This window comes from Eurosta solidaginis, chromosome 4 (genome assembly GCF_040869045.1).
Source record: "Eurosta solidaginis isolate ZX-2024a chromosome 4, ASM4086904v1, whole genome shotgun sequence".
NCBI classification, from domain to species: Eukaryota; Metazoa; Arthropoda; class Insecta; order Diptera; family Tephritidae; genus Eurosta; species Eurosta solidaginis.
Genome location: NC_090322.1, coordinates 38993210 through 39008578, shown reverse-complemented (window position 1 = coordinate 39008578; position 15369 = coordinate 38993210). Strand labels below are relative to the sequence as shown.

The 15369-nt window shown below is 37.4% G+C and overlaps 1 long non-coding RNA gene across 1 annotated transcript; it reads right to left on the bottom strand.

The window, feature by feature from the left end:
* Positions 1 to 14516: 14516 nt before the first annotated feature.
* On the bottom strand, positions 14517 to 15017 carry LOC137247977 (uncharacterized). The gene is made up of 3 exons (XR_010951972.1): positions 14927 to 15017; positions 14766 to 14850; positions 14517 to 14667 (listed from the first exon to the last, which is right to left on the bottom strand). It is a non-coding gene; the product is annotated as an uncharacterized lncRNA (long non-coding RNA).
* Positions 15018 to 15369: the final 352 nt, after the last annotated feature.

Genomic DNA, 15369 nt, shown 5'->3' with positions numbered 1-15369 from the left:
AAATGTCGATTATTTTTAGATACTAAATCCGTAAATTGTCGATAACATATCATAAATTTATTGATAAAAAATTGATGACGTTTCGGTAACGAAACGATGATTTTTCGAAAACAAATCGATAACTTTTTCATAATATATCGATAAATTTTGCATAGCATTTAGATAACTTTTCATACATTAACATATCGATCAATTTTTAATAGCATATAGATACCTTTTAAACACGACTTTCGAAAACAAATCGATAGCTTTTTCATAACATCGATAAATGTTTATTAGCATATAGGTAACATTTCAATAAATAGGTGATGACTTTTAGAAAACAAATCGATAACTTTTTCATAATATATCGATAAGTTTTGCATAGCATTTAGATAACTTTTCAATAAATAAGTGATGACTTTTCGATAACAAATCGATCACTTTTTCATAACATATCTATAAATTTTTAACAGCATATAGATAAATAAACAAGTGATGACTTTTCGAAAACAAATCGAAAACTTTGTCATAACATCGATAAATGTTTATTAGCATATAGATAACATAACATTTCAATAAATTAGTGATGACTTTTCAAAAACAAATCGATAACTTTTTCATAACATATCGATAAGTTTTGCATAGCATTTAGATAACTTTTCTTAGTGATGACTTTTCGAAAACAAATCGATAACTTTTTCATAACATATCTATAAATTTTTAATAGCATATAGATAACTTTTAAATAAACAAGTGATGACTTTTCGAAAACAAATCTATAACTTTATCATAACATCGATAAATATTTAATAGCATATAGATAACTTTTCAATAAATAAGTGATGACTTTTTGAAAACAAATCGATAACTTTTTCTTAACATATCTATAAATTTTACATAGCATATAGATAACTTTTCAATAAATAATTTATGACTTTTCGATACTAAATCTATAGAAAATCGATAACTTATCGCTAAAAAATCTTTAATTTATTTATAACGTTTGCTAACGATTGTAAATTTATAACACTTCGATAATAAATCGGTAACTCGTATATGCCACGTCGATAACACACCTATAATAAACCGATAACAGTACTGCTGTGAACAGGAAAAGCGGGTTACAACTCAAAAGCTGAGTAATATATTCTGTAACGAATGTTATGAAATTTTCAATAATTGTACGCCTTTTGTTATCGTTATAAACACTGATTAGTTGAATAAATAAACTCAAATGTTCCGCATGCCAAATTCTGCTTATTAATAGCACTAGTGTAAGATCTTCACAATTTAATGTATTCGCGTGCCTTACTCATAGCGTGTTAAAGTCTGATACTGTTTGTCGGCCTGCACTGCTTATATACTCTCAGTTGCCTAGTACGCGTATTTCTTCCCGGGGTCTAGACTTTTCGCGAGATGCCTTCTCGAAAAGCTGCTTATTTACTTCCTCCATACCTCTGCAGCTCATATTCACTGTTATCTTCTATGTATGTATATGTATTAGTGTATATGTGTGAGTAATGTCGTCTGCTCTCTTTGTTGCTGAGTACATGTGTGCGTAGCCATTTGTTGTCTCATCTGATTGCATTGCTGTTACGGTAGTGTAGAATGAAAGTGAATTCAAGTCTTATATATGTTTATTTCATTCTCTTACTGCTTGTAAGCATGTTGCTGCAGTTGCTTCCAATATTTTGAAAGCTGAATTACAGTACATTTTATTTAGAACATTTGAGAGAATAAAGATTTGCAGCAAATGACTTGATCTTATGAAAAACTAAAATGTGAGCATATTCAGTTAGCTGAGTTACAATTTGTGCCGTAATAATATAAATAAAATTAATTTGACCATTTTTGACACATTTACCCTGTTTACTATTATTAGCGGTCAATAACTTCTCATTTATAGTTACCATTATTTGTTTTATTTGAAGAGAAAGCGCATGTATTATAATTTTCTAAAACTATTTATTGTCACTTGAGCTGGATAAGTGCCGATGAGTACTAATTACAAAAAAGTGTACAGTAATTAATCTTAGTAGGGTATGCACATCACAACAGTTAGATAAGGGTCTACAAATACCGTTTATACACTAATGCTCTTTTGACACACTAACGCTCTTTTGACAAGTCTCGCTTCCTTAAGCCACAGCCTTTCAAACTGAGTAGATATTTTAAAGTTCTCTCAGAGAGTAGAAAAGATTTTTGATGGGAGATTTTGCTGTTACCTAAAGCAGCTTTTCTATGCAAATCAAAATACATCACCATCATCGCCTTGCGAGAGAGACAGAGAGAGAGAGTACCAAAGCAGGTCAAGTCTTTCGACACCGTTTACGCCCGGCTCAATACATGTCTTCCCTACCTAGCAGCGAAATAAAGGGAATTTTCGATACAACCTATCAATCTATTGACACAGTTGTGGAAGATTCGGAAACTGTGCATTATCCGGTTGAGTTTCTTATCTCCTTGGAGCCATCAGAAATTCCTCCTCATCGGGTGATCTTTAAAAAATGGTCCATGAAAATTATGCTTCGTAATTTGTATCCTCCGCGCTTATTTAATGGGACAAGGCTTATCATCGCAAAAATTTTAAGGAATTTCATTGAAGCAATGATTTTAGCGGGAAATTTCGAAAACAAAAAAGTTTTCATACCAAGGATTCCATTAATACCGACAGATATGCCTTTCAATTTTAAACGCCTCCAATTTCCTATTAGGTTAGCTTTCGCAATGTCTATCAATAAAGCTCAAGGACAGTCATTAGCTATAGCAGGAGTCAATTTTAGCAAGTCGTGTTTCACCCATGGCCAATTATAGGAAGCCTTCTCCAAAGTTGGCTCATCGAAATATCTTTTTATTTATACTCCAAATAATATTACAAAAAATATTGTATATTCCATGGTTTCAGCAGAGCCTAAATTCACAAATACACAACGTTAAAATAAGTTTAAAATTTGTGTTATTTCTTTTGCATATTTTTATAGAAACGTGGGGTGAAACCCAAGGGCATAAGCTAGTAAATATATAAATATCGGATATAGATGCCCAAAAAAAATTTATTTTTTAATACATGACCAATAAAATAAAACAAAGAGACTTCTAAATTCGTTTAATTAATTAACGCTTCGTCTGATTTGTGCAGCGCAAATAGTTTTTCATTCTAATTTCACACAGACGGCTTATTGAATAATAAAGGCAATTTTCTACATTAAGACGCTTATTGAGCTCAATCTTCCCTACAAAATTCGAATCTATTATTATTTCATTAGTAGCTAATCGAATGCCTAATGAAGTCAAAAGCACAATGCAACTCTGTTGGCAGCGTTCCGCTTCCGTTTCCGCTTCTTAATTTTCAAAGCGAATGTCATTGTCTGCATGGCGGAACAATGCAAGGTGGCCGCATCGAACAGCTGATTATAACCTTTTTTATTTAATTTGATACATCAACTGCCGGCGCAGTACGCTTTTGACATTTGTCCATTGAATTTACAAGTACATGGAATTTTTTTTGTTTGTAGGTATGTCACCATGCTCCCACCTTGTATCGTTCCGCCATGATTGTCTGTCTCATCCTTCATACTAATCGAGCAGTTACTTCTGTGTGAAAGCAAAAAATTTACGATTTCATTAGCAGGTGAAATGAGATCATTAAGTTTCTGTGTGAAAACAGTATCACACTTAATTACAAAATTTATGCTATCAACAATAATTGAATGCTTTCATCATGACTATTATTTTGCTATAAAAGTAGAAGGTCAGGCATGAGAACTGAATTTGGTGACAGTTGTTTTGTGTTTTTTGAATTGCAACGCTCGGAAATTTGTTTGCGGTGAAAAATGAAGAGCGCAGCTATTTTATTCTTGCTTGTTGGCGCTAGTTTGCAGTTAGGGGTAAGCTGATTTTCGAGGAAGAAAAGATTGAGGCTGGTGATGTTGCGAAAGTTAGTTGTGCGTATTAAGAGTCGATATTGTTTTTATACCCAGCTGTACATGTACATTAGGGTATATAGTGTAATGGTGGCTTGCTAAGTATAAAGAAATCGAGATACTTAGATAAAGCTTTCTTTATAACAAAAAATCAAAAAACAGTCTCATCAAATTTCGATAAATGAAAAAAATCGTGATAATTCATAATCAAAATGATGAAAATTCGTGAAAAAAACAACTTAAATATGACCTACGTGTTTTTCTGGACATTGCTAGAGCTCTCAACAATGTCTCGGAACAAGCAATCAAGGACAATTTCAACTCGATTCAAGTACACCGGTCCTTAACAAATTGGATGATCCATCACAATTGGAGGGTCTATGCAACGCCACAAATCTGTACACAGAGGAACGCCGCAGATGTGATTTATCGCCAACGCTGTGAACGCATGTCATCAACCAATTGCGCATGCTGTTCGACGCAGGACTAATACAACTCACGGCTTAGACTGCTGACCTGTCAGTTATCATAAGCGGCAGATATCTACCAACAATAAGCTCTCTGATGGATCAGGCGCTTCGAAAGTACATGCCTGGGCATCTAAAGATAGATAGATAATTAACTGAGGATCGCAGTGCAACCATTGGTCTATTGTGCCCTCATCTTCTTCACAGCACCTCATCCAAGCCGATATCCCTGATGAACCTAGCAGTTCACCTGACTTGAGGGATTTAATGCGAGAATGCTCTGGCCACGGCGAGCCCATAAATTTAGCCCTGCATCTTGAAATTGCGTTACATTCCAAGAGGATGTGGTCCGTCGTTTCCGCTGATCGATTACAAAATCGGCATGTGTTGTTTGATAGTATGCCCAGCTTCTGCATGTGGCTCTTCAGTCTACAATGTCCTGTAAGAAAAGCTGTTAGGATTCTTGGGTTATCTATCGAGAGGCCTATTAATGCCCTATAGAGAGTTGTGCTGTAAACCCCTTCTGGTAACTTAGATTGTCTCAGGCGTGGCATGTTGCGCCGGTGATGTTCCCTCTTTTCCCTCTCTTCTACTAATAAATGCCCTCTAAATTCCAGGGCAGGAACGGCTCGGGACCGATGGGTCGTATCGTTGCTGCCTCCCTGGCCAGGCTGTCCGCCTGCTCATTACCCTCAACTCCCCTGTGGCCATGAACCCAGGCGAACGTTTTGTACTCCTAGTTTATTTAGATCACCTAACCTAACCTAAACCACACTCCAATGAAAAGAAATATAAGGCCTCGTGTAAAAAGAAAACCCTTAAATGGTGACGTCATTCGAAAACTTTTAAAGGAATTTGATTTGCGGGCATGCACCTGGAATGTGTGTGCCCTTAGAGGGATTGGTGCAGACGTCCGGCAATTTGATGTCCTCGTCAAAGCAAAAACCGACATTACCGCCATCCAAATAAGTAGCATATGTCATAGAAACCCCCAGGTATTTGCTATAGGTCGGATTTATTTTATAACACAGACCCTCATTCTGATAGAGTTTTTCAGTTTGGTCGCTAAGTAAACTTCTGGTAACAACTATGAACTCATTCAGTCTAAGTGAGGTTCTCACGGACAAGCCAGTTAAAACTTATGTGATTAAATTATACCTGAATTATTCTTCAATTGGTATATAATACCTCAAAGTTTGTGCTTCGGTCTAAGTTGCAACTTCGATTGGAAATATCCGAACTTTCAAAATCGAAGCAAAAACCCGTAACATCCCTAGTTCAAGAACGAAAACCTACCAATTGGTTTGGTAAGGATAAGCAACTTAAAGTAAATACATTACATAATTTTGCAGTATTCCTTGTCAAACTTGGTTTCAAGATTAACTGCTTTCAGTATTGCGCCATCTGTAGCTTTGTACGTTCAGGAATCCCACTGAAGGCTACCCATAGTTCAAACCGGACGCAATCCATGTTTTATCTAGGAAAATCCCAGTAGATCTACTCTTAGGTAAAATGGACGATATGGCATTGGAATCAGCCGACAATTTGAATATGCTATGAAAAGCGCAAGGTAACGAACAATAGTTAGGTGGCGAGAAAAGGGCGCTGTTCCTTAGTGCTAGCTCGGAATATACCGGAATGGTACGAGCGAAAACACGGCGAACTAAATTACCACCTCACATAGATATTGATCGGGCACGGCGGCTTGAAAGAATATCTACATAAGCGTGGGATAGAGGAGGATCCTTTCTGTCCACACTGTCCATCCGATTTGGAAAGCGCAGAACATGTGATGTTTCACTGCCCTTGTTTTTACGGCGAAGGACTCTCTGTACACAGAGTTTTTGGAGAGGAGCCTTTCGTTAGGAATTTAGTTCCCGAATGTGCGCACAAATAGGTTGTTGGACTGCTGTGAACAAGATGGCCTTGATAGGTATGACGAAATTGATGATTGCTGAAAGGGAGCGCAGAGAAATGCGCATACGAAGTAGTGGCGACTAAATCGCTTCCCCCCCTGTGACGTAATGCCTAACGGCGGTCTCACGGGGTGCGGACAAATGAACAGGATTAGCCTATTAGCTTGGTTTCATTGGGCCTCTTGAGGCTAGTGCGCTATTCAAACGCCCAATATAAAAAAAACACTAAAGACGGCACAAGGCCAGCTTTGACAGTTAAAAATCGCTTAAATATACATATATTCACTTTTCACTTACTAATTTATTTTGTATCTTTGGTCTTCAGTTTTCAGATCCAATTCCAGGTTTCTATTTAGCAATTCCTTCATTTGGTGGGTCTCCAGTAGGTGCACAACACGCATGTTGTGTTGGTAGGAATAATAGACGGGGATCACGTCCTCAAAGTGGTAGTGGCGGTGCAACTAATGTCACGACAACGGCGGCGCCAGCAGGAAGATAGATTTTAAGAAAGTTCAACCGATCGAGATAATATGCGAAATATATTACTTACTTAATTTTTTTGCGAAAAAAATAAAATCCAACTGATATACCAATAAAATGAGTATTTAAAATATTTGTTTACTTTTTATTAATTGAAGGTTCACGTTCTTGAGCTAGACCGTTAAAAATGAGGAGCTTTTCAATGCAGACTTACGCTTGGACTGTTTGCCAAACCACTGCTAAACCACTTCCAAGTGGCGGCCCCACTTCGACAAAAGCTTTCAAAAAAAAAAACTTGTTTTCCTGGCTTTGAATTCAGGACCTTCGTTTTGGGGAGCCCAAGATCTTGGGTGAGAACGCTACTACTGTAATTTTGAGAATATATCACATCCAAATTATCGCATTTTCGATTCAGCTAATTTCCTAGCCAACAAAACAGACAGCTCAACTGCTTCGTCTAACTATGATTCCATTTGGCATTCTAATAATTCGAGAGTTATAAAAACCGTTGTATTGTATTTTCCTCTATTGAAACATTTCATCGCACTCTTGCATTCTCTTGATATTGCTCTTTCTCTCACTCACTTTATTTCCCTTTCCACCTTCCTTTTATTATCTTCTTCTTCCTCTTACCCTTCCTTTTACTCTTCTTCTTGCTCTTCCTCTCCACCTCCCGCTTCCTCTTACTATACCTCTTCATTTTCATTTTCATCTTCCTCTTATTCATTATCTTCATCTTCCTTTTAATTTCCGTCTTTATCCTTATCTTCACTGTAATATGCGCCTTCATTTTCACCAGCATCTTCATCATCGTCTTTTTCTTCTTCTTCTTTTTGTTATTCATCTTTATCTTCATCGCCATCTTCATCTTCATCTCCACCTCCACCTGCATCTTCATTTTCATCTTCGTCTTCATCTTCTTTTGCATCTTCATCTTCACCTTTATCCTCATTTTCATCTTCATATGCATCTCTATCTTAATCTTCATATTAATCTCCAATTTCATCTTCATCGTTAACTACATCCTCAACTTCATCTTTATCTTCGTCTTTATCTTCATCTTTATCTGCGTCTTCATCTTCATCTGCATCTTTTGCTTATTCTTCATCTTCATCTTCCTCTTCATCCCACCTCCATCTTTATCTCTAGCTTTATTTTCATCTTCATATTCATCACCATCCTTATCTTGACTGTAATCTTCATCTTCATTTTCACCAGCATTTTCATCATCTTCTTCTTCTTTTTGTTATTCATATTTATCTTTATCTTCATCTCCATCTGCATATTTATCTTCATTTTCATCTTCATATTCATCTCTAACTTTATCTTCATATTTATCCTCGTCTTCATCTTTATCTTCATCTTCAACGTCATCTTTATCTGCGTCTTCATCTTCATCTGCATCTTCTGCTTCTGCTTCATCTTCATATTCATATTTATCTTCTGCTCCATATTCATCTTCATTTTCTTCTTCAACTCCACCTCCACCTGCACATTTGTCTTCATCTTAAAATTCATCGTTATATTCATTTTCATCTTCATACTCATCTCTATCTTAATTTTCATATTCATCTTCGTCTTTGTCTTCATCTTTATCGTTATCTTCATCTTCATGTTTATCTTCATCTCCAACTTCGTCTTCATCTTCATCGTTATTTTCATTATCAACTTCATATTTATCTTCGTCTTCATCTTCATCTGTATCTTCTTCATCTTTATCTGCGTATTCATCATCATTAGCATCTTCTGCTTCATATCCATCTTCATCCCACCTCCATCTTCATCTTAAGCTTCATTTTCATCTTCACATTCACCTCAAACTTCATATTCATCTTCATCTTCTGCTCCATTTTCGTCATCGCTTTCACCTTCATCATCATCTTCATTTCATCATCATCGTACTCCTCTTTTTTTCTTCCTATATCTCTTTATCCTCCTTCTCTTTTTCTTCGTCTTTTGCGGTTTTCTCTTCTATTTCGACTCTTCTTTCACTTCTTCATCCTTTTCCATCCCTTCCTTTTCTTGTTTGGTCTCCACCTTTCACGTCTCGCGCTTCTTGACCCATTCATTCTTTTGCGCACCTCTATTTATTCCTTTCACTCATTTCTTGTCATTCTACACACCTCCCTCTCTCCCTTTACTATACTCGAAAAATTCGTTCAATTTCTTTCAGCCTACATCAAACATTTAACAATCAATTATCCTTTCAATTAACTTATGACACTTGGCTAACCACAATGACTTGCTTTAAATCGACAGTCACAAAAAGTTATGCGACAACAATACAATAATTTATTTAAAAAGCCACGCATAATTCTACAAGCTTATAAACGCCATCATAATAAATAGACAAAATTAAGGCGCGGAATTTTAATTACATAATTTGATGAATGCAAGCAAGATAACAAATACAAAAACAAATACAAGTACGCTATTTTTATGGATGGTAGTAATTATGAGTAGAAAATAAAAAAATATAGAAATTAATAAGTGAAATGAAAGTTAAATAGAGAATTTGTGGTGTATTTAGGGGGTATGTTGTATGGAGAAGCGTAAAAACTATGGAAAAATTGCGTAGCACAAAAATCAACGTTGTCCAAAACCAGATAAGATAATTTTAATAGAAAAGCGCACGCTAATCCAGCAAACGTGAGCAAAAATGTGAGTGAGTCTTAATGTGTGAGTGTCGTTGTATGTGTGCTTAGTGGGTGCAATATGCACGCACTCAAATGGAGGAAAAAAACTCAAAACAAAGTAACAAATGACAGTAATAACCATAATTATGAATTTTATCCGATTAAAAAAGGTAAATACATTGGCATATGCACACACAAGTACTAACACACACATATACACGCACATACACAGCAAAGAAAGGTATACACGATTATGAGATATAAGGTAAAGGGTGACACGGATCCTATCCATATGGATAACTTTCTATTACAACTCGAATTCTCTGAACTAAAATTAAAATTTTTCAAAAACAGCAGTTTGCGTGTTTTTTCGCTGCGAACCAAACGTTTAAAAACGCATACATTCGTTGAATTAGATAAAATGGTGAAAAGGCCTACATTCGTTAGAATTTCCAATACAGTTGCAAAGTCACCTAAACAGTTTTCCAGCCAAGTTTGTTTGGTAAGTGGAGCAGAGACCGTTCAGTTCCTAAAAATCGTATTAAGGATTCGGCTACGTACATTGGTAGCTTCTTGCCTAGATTACAACGTACTTACGACACACACACACACGAAAATGTTGCCGGAAATTTTGATAAAGGAAACGAGGAAAGGAAGGAACGAAACCGTAATAGAGGTTAAATCAAGAAAGAGAGTTAGATGGAGCGGAAGAGGGAAAAGGAGAGAAGTAATAGAACAGCAGAAGGCAGAGGAAAGTACAGAGAGGAAGAAAGTGTCGCAGAAAAGAAAAAAGTGATAGGGCTCAGCGGGTTAGGGGGTATGTATGCCTGTCGTAAGAGGCGACTAAAATACCAGATTCAAGGGGCTGTGTAGCGCAACCCTTTCAGCTTACCAGCGCAATAAATAGCTTCTCCAAACCCAATTGTCAACCTCACATATCCGTGGCGAATCTTGTTTCACTAATAGCTCCTCATGGAACTTGGGGGTGGGGAGGGAGGGATGGCCTGAAGGTTTAATGTGGACATATAAATCGTTCCCGAGATGGTCGGGCTAGCACCTTAATGGTGCTGTGTTACAGGAGCGTACCGGATCTGTATGCGGAAAAGGACCATCACATCGATAACACTCCCCAAAGCCTTCGGGGAGTAACCTTATCGCTATATACAACAACAACAACAACAACAACGACAACAACAACATGAAATGGAATATGAAAAGGGAGAGAGAAGTATGTAGAGTGGCAAAAAGAGGGTAGAGTGAGCAAGAGAAATTTCTTAAAAGTAATTGCAGATAAACCAAAGTAAGGACAGAACCGCATCTACCGGAACTGAAAGTAGACCACTGTACTCTCTTAAGAGTTGAATAGTAACGATTATGAGATATACTGGCTGGTACGTAGGAACTTCATACTGGCGTCTACTGGATCTGCTAGTACACCGTTTTACTTTTTACTCTCGGTAATGACGTATTATAAGTATTATGCGTAATATTGGCTTTTTTGAAAAACTTCATACTGGCCAAATGGGTTTCTATAGGTCTTACAAGGTACGCATTGAAAAACGTTGACTGTCATGGCAAGATTTTCTTTATTTTGGATAAGTTCTTATGTAAACCCTATTTAATATTGCGTATCCTTTATACATACATACACATATGCAATTTGGGCTCAGTGAGAGAAATTGTCTTTAATCTAAGCCTTACTTAAGCCGTACTTTACCTTACTTATAAGCATTATGTAAGGCTCATTTTACCTGGCTAATAATCTTGCACATAAAGTTTGCTCTAAATAAGAAATTGTCTTATAATAAGGCTCTACTTTGCATGGGTTGTCGTCATATACAAAAATGGGGGCTCTCGGAGAGAAGTAGTTTTGTGTAAGGGCCTTCTGTAAGCTTAATTTTACATTACTTATACTTTATGCACAAGGCTGTCTCTCAGCGAAGTATTACCTTAGTTCAGGGCTCTTCGAAACTGTGACTGTGACTGTGTAAGTAAGAGTATTATAATCGTAGTGGTAGTGGCGTAGTCGTTGATCAACGAGCATAGCAGCAAGTTGAACGCACGCATTGTTTGCTAACATTCCTAACATATTTCGTTAAAATGCTATTAAAATAACGTAGCAATCAACGTGAATCGAATGTTCATAACTGTGCTATGAAATGACCACCTGTCTTAGATATGCCTTATTCGATGTATTCTCTCAGCGAGTCTAAATTAATTTTTTTGTTGGGCGCATAATCACGCCTACCTATGAGCATTTAAAAAAGTTAATGACAACAGTAGAAATTTACATTCTTTACGCTCTTCTCTTGAAAAAAATCGTGTTGCTATGCAGTCCTTAATTTTGTATAAATTTTTTTGTCGAATTTCAAAGACGATGCGTGCGCGTTAACAATTAATCCTTATCTAATTTACTTCAGCACTTATACACCCTTACACACGTATACACACTCACACATATACATACACATGCATCAAATGCCACTTCAGTAGGCAAATTACGCTACAACGACAACAACAAAACATGGATGCGTGTCATAAAATTCAATTATTGTGACACAAGGTAATTATCCTGGCGAAGCTCCGCCTTTCAACATTTTGAAGCTCTTCAGTATTTCTTCATCCTTCAACTTCGAATTGTTCATAACGACGTGCGTTGTTGTCAAATTTCCATGTCTTCCCCATTTGTCATTACTTTTACTTAACTATCTAATGACTTTTCATTTTTTATGGGCGTTCTTAGGCTTTCGTATCGCGCCCGCGTAATAAGCCACTTTTATGGTCTCCTTCCATACTCGTCTCTCGAATATAAGAAACTCCTATTGTAACTCATACCGAAAAGGAAAATCAGTTGAAAGTGCTCTTCACGAGGTAGTCAGGGTCATTGAGAAATCATCGAACTGCGACGAGTACACGTTGGCAAGCTTCCTAGACATTGACAATGCCATCTGCAAGGCACTTATGCGACTACGAACCTATAGTTGGATAGATCGATACTATGATCAGGAGTGGGGTTGTTCACGCAATCTTGGATCAGTTTGGATCAGTAAAATGGATAACAGAGACACCACGCTGGGTGCCGTGCTATTGCCTCTTCTTTGAATACTGGTAGTTAATGAAAGTATAAAGAAATCTTTGGCGTAGAAGGAACGAGTGAAGTCGCATATGCCGACGACTTAGTGCTTTTGATTACAGGTAAATTCCTGCCACCGATTTGTGAGTTCAACAGGGGCTGGGAGTAAATCTAACAAAAGCGGAACTTACCTGTTCACAAGAAAAACAAAAATTCCCTCCTTTAACTTACCGAGGCTAAACGGCACAACGATATGTCTCTCTTCTGAAGCCAATATCGAGTATCATGACCCCTAATTAACCTTCAAAGTAAACGCTAAGGTGAGATCAAAGCAAGCTCTGGCAACATGCTTCAGTCGGAAAATTACTTTTGGGGACTCTCACAGCATATCATCCATTGCATGTATAATACAGTCATTCAACGGACAACAGAGGGCTGAGATGGTTCCACGACTAGCATGCCCGACTCAGTGAGCGACGCACCTCAGGAAGTGCTAAAGGCAACTTTGCACTCGATGCGTCTAAAATGATTTGTTCAGGGATTGGCCGCAAGAGGGGCCCTACGACTTAGAGGTTCCAACATGTCGAAATGAAACAAATACGAGCACGCGCAGATACTTGATGAGAGGACAATTAAACGAAACATAGTTGACCTTACGTCCGACACCGACTTTATCACGTTGGTTTTGGACTTCCAGGAGCACAGCGTAAGATATTCTTCAAAAAGGTATAGGGGGAAGACCTTAACAGTGGTAGGCGCATTACAATCTACACCGTCTGCCGAATATGGAAAAGGGAACTGGAGCTAGAATGTGCTCAAAGCATCTGCAGTTTAATCAAACGTACCGACTTCCTGACTAATGCAAAGTACAGTACGCTCCCAGACACCAATGAAATGGTATTTGTCGACAGTAAATCCGCCTTAAATGCATTACAATCCAACATGTTAAAATCGAATATCTTGCTGAGGTATCGAGCCTCGCTAATGACCTTAAGGCAATGTCTCTCTTTGTTGAGTGCCTGTGCACAGCTATATTGAAGGGAATGAATTTGCAGATGATATGGCCAGGAAAGGTTCCAAACTGGGCTTAGTTGAGCTAAACAGCTACGTTTGAACACCACTGGGTTATTCCCTGAGGAAAGTCGAAGAATACGAGATAAAGGCATAGGACTTGTTGTCGTCCATCCAGGTTGATTGCGTGGTTGTCTCAAAGTCTTTATGCCCATACTTGGATAGGATAGGAACTAGCTTGCAAAAATTATGCTAAACAAATCAGCAGTCAGAGTATTTACGAGTGTAATCTCAGCTCATTCCTCTACTCCACTAATGCTCCGACGGTGACGCATACCAACAAGCGCCCGATGCAAAGGTGTCAGAATAAGGTGGAAGAGGAGTTGATTCATTACTTTAACTCTCTATGTCCAGGACAGCAAACAATACGACTCAGATTTCTAGGGGCACAGGTTTTCGACTGCCTGGCAGAGTTTGAAAAGATGAATCTTTCACTAATTCATCAGAGAAAGCACACGGTTCGTTGAGGACCACTAGGAGGCAATCTGATTGGACAACTTGCAAAAATGTCTTCGAGTGGAAGTGTAGGAATTCTTACGCACGCCCTTTTAGGGTAAACTAACTTAACTCAGCAAGCTACTCACAGATCCGTTTTACTTTGAGCAATTTTGCGGGTACACCCATGATATAAGCTGAACAAACCAGAGCGACTTTAATTTCACAATAATTTTGCAAAGTTAACGCAATAGAGGCTCCATTACTTTCGTATTTCACTCTTGCATTACCTCTCTCTCTCTCCCTCGCTTTATCCTCCATTTAATCCCGCTCACTCTTCATCGCGCTCTTCCTTTTCCACTGTATGTTCCTCTAGCTTCCCTTCCTCTCATTCTCCCTCCACCCAGTCGTTCTCTCTCTCCCTTTGTCTCATACTCTACCTCTGCTTCGTATATCTCTTCCTGTTCTTATGTACACTTTCTCTCCGACCTATTATATGCGATTCACGATATTTTTATTTAGTGAGGCTTGCTTTAATTTTAATCAAAGAAGAGAACAAAAATTTTGAAATTTATTTAATAACATTAGTTTATATAAACTTTACGAAGTATCCGTTGGTCTCAGTTGCGTAAGCGTGATAAAAACAGATTCATAAGTTGTTAGCGCCTTTAGGAGGTCCTTGGTCTGAGGAAAAAAAGAAGGATGAATTGAAATAGGACGGACATTAGGCTGAGATGAAAGGACATTAAAGATGTGATAAGCAAATTTATCTCAAAACTTACGATTTTGTGGTGGTCCACTAGGGCGTGTGCCATCCTGTGGTGGACCCGGTGGACGACCGTTTTGTCGCTGTTCTGCAGAAGCAGCCTGAGTTCAAAATGCGGTGAAAAATCGAGCGACATTTTTTATATTAATAAAGGATGTCTCCTTGCAAACCACTTACCATTAGGGTGCCCGCAAAAATGCTCAATATTAAGAAAAATAGTAAATGTAGCTTCATTTGGAATGTACGTCTCAAATCACGTTTAGAAACCTGTTGCACTTCAAAAGTGAGTTATTGCTTTTATAATAAAATTTTTTGTTGAGACGCAGTTATAGACTTTCTTTACAAAAACAATGTTATTGCCTATGTTTAAAATAATGAATGTGAAAATAAAATTGGTTAATAAAAATTTTGTGCTGTCATGCATGGCGCGCGATTCTGTAGTTTTTTGAGAAATTAGCTTGGCAAGTTCAACTTAATTGTATAAAAATAGTGAAATTTGTATCAATCAACAAATATTAAAAAAAAAACCTTAGTTTATTTCAGTGGTGCACAACGCCGGTCGAGCTTTGAATATAAACGCAACTTTTTTATTAAGTAATCCGTAACGGCATAAACTAATC